This window comes from Cervus canadensis, chromosome 26 (genome assembly GCF_019320065.1).
Source record: "Cervus canadensis isolate Bull #8, Minnesota chromosome 26, ASM1932006v1, whole genome shotgun sequence".
Lineage (NCBI taxonomy): Eukaryota > Metazoa > Chordata > Mammalia > Artiodactyla > Cervidae > Cervus > Cervus canadensis.
In genome coordinates this window covers 52,421,052-52,425,612 of record NC_057411.1, presented here as the reverse complement: position 1 = coordinate 52,425,612, position 4,561 = coordinate 52,421,052, and positions in this window count along the sequence as shown.

Sequence of the window (4,561 nt, the reverse complement as noted above, 5' to 3'; positions counted from 1 at the left end):
GCCAGCCCTGACTCGGCTGTGGGTTGGGGGCTGTTTTCCCCCATGGGAGATCTTAGTTTCTGGACCGAGAAGGACCATCAGACATCAACTGCCCTGGACTGAAGCCCCTCGCCTCTATCAGAGTGAGGAGGCAGTCTCTCCTCCTTAGTGCGGTCTCCTGGGGGGCCCTCCCCTGGCCTCCACCCCTGGCAAGCTCCTGGCACGAGGGGAGGAGGGTCTCACCTGAGCCTGGGCCCCTGGCCTGGGTGGGATCAGCTCACAGGTGAAGACAACATGTGCAGGGGCAGCCAGGACACTCCTCCCTGGGGCCGACCTTCCCGAGGAAAGGCAGTAAACATGTTTGCAGTGAAAGTTGCTCAGTTGTGGCCGACTCTTCGTGACCCCATGGACTATACAGTCCATGGAGTTCTTCAGGCCAGAATACTGGAGTGGGGAGCCTTTTCCTTCTCCAGGGGATCTTCCCAAATCAGGGATCGAAGCCAGGTCTCCCACATTGCAGGTGGATTCTTTACCAGCTGAGCCACAAGGGAAGCCCAATGTGTTTGTAAACCAACAACAAAAGAAGAAACTATTTACAACTCATGTTGTTGATAAGGTTAACTCCTTAAAATATGAAGAGCTCTTAGAAATCAATAAGAAAAAGACCATCCATAACCTCCCAAATAGGAAATGAACAAAGACACACCGCAGGACAGGGAGCCGTGGCAGTGGGCAGCCTCACGGGGGACAAGCACACGGAGGGTCCACGTCGCACCGCGACATCACGGTGACCTGGGAAGCTCGATAACCAGCGTGTCCGAATGGCTGTGGAGAAGCAGAGCTGGCACACGTTTAAACTGGCCAGTGTGGGCATCTCTCCCCAGACTATGTGCCGTGGATGTTGCATGAGCTATGACACTCCTGGGAATCCCCCAGAACAGTGATCCAAGGACAAGCTCCAGGCTGAGCTGCTGTTTGTAACAGCGAAAGGCGGAAGGCACGAGGAGGGGGGGTAAACAGTGACTCATCTCCACGATGCAGCCCCACGTGGCCGTCACCAGAAGAAAGAGCAGTGTCAGCTGTGTGGGGGTCTCGGGGAGCATGAGTTCCCCCCAGGAACTCAGCGTGCCTCAGGTCTGAGGCCAGAGGGTCAGAGACACAGGACGGGAATGGAGTGTCCCTTCCAGGGCTGCGTGTGGTGAGCCGGGGGGCTGGGCTGGTCACAGGGGCCTGAGGGCCTCCACTGGGCGCCGGCCGCTGGTCCAGGGGACCAGATGGTTCTCTTTACGGGGGAGCACTGGCGGCCGGGGCAGAGAGCCCGGAAGAGCCTGCAGCTGGCCCTGCTCTCCGCGCTTCCCCCTGATGTTGTTTTTTGCTGGAAAATCACTTCTGCGAATCCAGCTGGGCCTGGGCCCAGAGCAGCTGGGGGCGGTCCGGCTGGCGCTACGGCAAACGCAGGCCCCAGGCCTCTCTGGGCCCAGGCGGGAGGGGGCTGGCCAGGCGGAGACTCAGCGACTGCAGGCAGAGAGCCTACCCCTGCCCACTGTCCTGCTCAGGTCACCCCAGACCTCTGTCCCCCCAGCGCCCTGCCCAGGGCCCAGGAAGCCCACAGATCCTGGCCGTGGGCCCCAGGTTGAGGGCAGAGGGCTGAGGCAGCCACCCTGTGCTCCTGAAGGGACCACAGTGGGGGCGGCTTGATGGAGGGGAGGCCAGGTTCTGCTTGGCGCTGAGGATTGCAGGACCGCCGTTGGGCGTGCCTGGCCCTCGCTGTCCCAGCCCCTCTGAGGCTGAGCCCGCCGTGAGGGCAGGTGGAGCCAGCCAGGTTCCCCCTTGAGATCTGTGCCTGTGTGGTCCTGTCGTCAGAGAGGCTGCTCTACTCACACTCCGGGCACAGACCAGCCGTCCTGCTCCACGCACTGGTGTCCCCGTCACGGCTCAAGTTTCCCCAAACAAGCTCACACGAGCGCACACGCACGCACACGTGCACCAGCTCTCTCCGGCTTCCCTTCCATTTGGCCCCGTCTGTCTCTGTTGCTATGTCTGCTTTTTGACGAGACTCAAAGTAGTGTAGTCCCAAGTTCGCAGACCCCTGTGAGTCCATATGCATTTGGAGATAAGAATTTACTGACGGTAAACAGCTGGCGTTCTGGCCGAGTTGCCCTGAACTTCCGTTCCTGCTGGGGAACTCACTGGGGATGTCAGTGTTAAGCCCCAGCCCCACATGCCCACGAGACCGGGAGGGTATGTCAGACACACAAGGTTTGACAAAATCAGGTCCCCAGAGCCCATTCTCAGGGAGCTACTTCAGCACATGGAGTGTGAACACCCAGGAGGAGGAAGTCATGGGGGTGGGAACCGGGCTCCAGCATGGAGGTCCCGAGCCAACCTGAGCTTCCGGTCTGAGGAAACGCCATGGTCACTGATTCACTCACCCTCACACTCTGGCCACTGGGCGGGCCTCCTGAAACTCACACTTTTGCAAAGGAAGTTAAACCAAGAAAAGCTTGAAGTAAAATACAAAGTTTCAGCTCTGACAGGGGATGAGATCAGAAGTCCTCAGCCCTGCTCTGACAGCAAAGAGAAATCAACAGGGTCTCCTGGATGCAGAACGAAGGTCAGGGGGCCACGCACCCCCCGCAGTCTCAGGGAGGGCTGACGGCCGCATCCAGCTGCAGACGGGCGGGATGTCCGGGGGCTGTGGGGCTTGCTGGGGGCCGGGTGGGCAGGCGAGCGGCCGGCTCCGGGAAACAGGCCTTGCTGCCCACGGTCACTGGGACCCAGCTGACACAGGCGCACGGAGCTCCATGCACACACCTGGGGTCCCGCTCCACTGCTGGGCCAGGCCCGCAGAGGCCAGCCCAGGGCAGGGCTGATGGACAGGACGGCCCTGTCCTGATCACTGTGAGAAGCTGCTGCAGAGTCCCTAGACCTGTGTGCCAGCCCCGCGTGTCTCAGTTCTGTGGTGACACAGGGTGGGGGGGGTGATTACTGGGCCTGGGGGTGGACGCTGGGTGGTTCTGCACACGGCTCCTGGCAAACGATGCTCACCCCAACCCCTGCACAGCTTGGCGGGAACATCGATGGGCCAGGGTCAGAGGGTCCACGGGGACTCGGGGTTCAGGACCTCCCTTCAACACCATCCTCAGTGGAGTCAGAGGGGCAGCATTTGTAAACAAGCTCCCATACTCAGCGCAGCCGCCCTGAAAGCATCAGGCCAGGGCCCCGCCCGGCCCACAGCAGCTGGGGCTCCACGACCGGGGAGTGAGGCCTGGGCCTGAGGGTGAAGGCACCCACCTCACACGGTCACCCTCAAACCCATGGAGGGTCCTGAGGTCACCTGGTCTCCACAGGGCCCACCCCTTACCTGGGGGAGACCTGGGGGCTGGTCCCCATATGCGGCCTATATACCACCTGGGCTCACGGTGTAGGAGTCAACCCCCGAAGCTCATGGTGTAGAGGTCACCCCACCTTGGTCACGGTGTAGGAGTCACCCCACCTTAGCTCAGGGTGTAGGAATCACCCCACGCTTGCTCAGGGTATAAGTCACCCCACCTTAACTCATGGTGTAGGATTCACCCCACCTTAACTCAGGGTGTACAAGTCACCCCACCTTAGCTCATGGTGTAGGAGTCACCCCACGTTTGCTCAGGGTATAGGGGTCACCCACTTGGCTCACTCCTTAAGATGAGGCTGGATTATCTTTTTTCCTCTAAGGATTTGGAAAGTTAATCTCAAAATGATTGGAAAGTGCACCTCCTTTTTGTTCTCTCAAGTGAATTGGAAATCAATGGTTTTTTTCTACTTTTTAAGTATTTTTTAGAACTAAGGGTTGAAGCCATTTGTAATTTTCTTTGAGAAAGTTTTTTAATTTCTTGGAAAGTTATAGAGCAATTCAGATCTTTTACTTTGTGTTGGTTTAGCAAGTGTTCTCAAATTTGCATCAGAAAGTTTTCATCACATTCTCTGTGATTTGATTGACATTGGGAACTGCTTAGCAACCTCCTCTTGAGTCCTGGTCCTAATTGTAGCTGTCTTATTCTCTTCCTTTATCTGAAGGTAACAATTTTACTAATTTAAAGAACCAACTGTTGAATTGCTTGATACTGTGTTTGTGTTCTATTTGATTAATTCCAAATTTATATTTATTTTGTACACCCACCTATGACTTAAAACTTTAGCTTTCATAGTTTTCTAGTTAAGATACAAATAAACATATCTTTATTCCAGCCTTTATATTATTTTCTAAAATTCACACTAAGTTGCTCGGTTTTCCCCTAAGCCGCTGCTCCAGCAGCTCGGTTACTTCAGGTGCTCCCCGCTTGTGTACCTTGCACTTCCACCGTCGCTCAGGACCCCGAGGGGGAGGGGGAGGCACTGAACACAGAGCAGTGAGGACCCCCAGGTTCCAGTAAGGACACAAAGGTCAAGCGGCTCCGGAAGCAAGAGGAAGCAGAGCCCAGCATGGACCACCCCAGAGCTGCCGGTCCAGCTCCGAGGCCACCCCCACTGGCCGGGAAGAGGGCTGACCCTGCCAGCGTCCCCATGAGACAAAGCCGCTAAAACAGAGGCTGGGCGTGCCGGC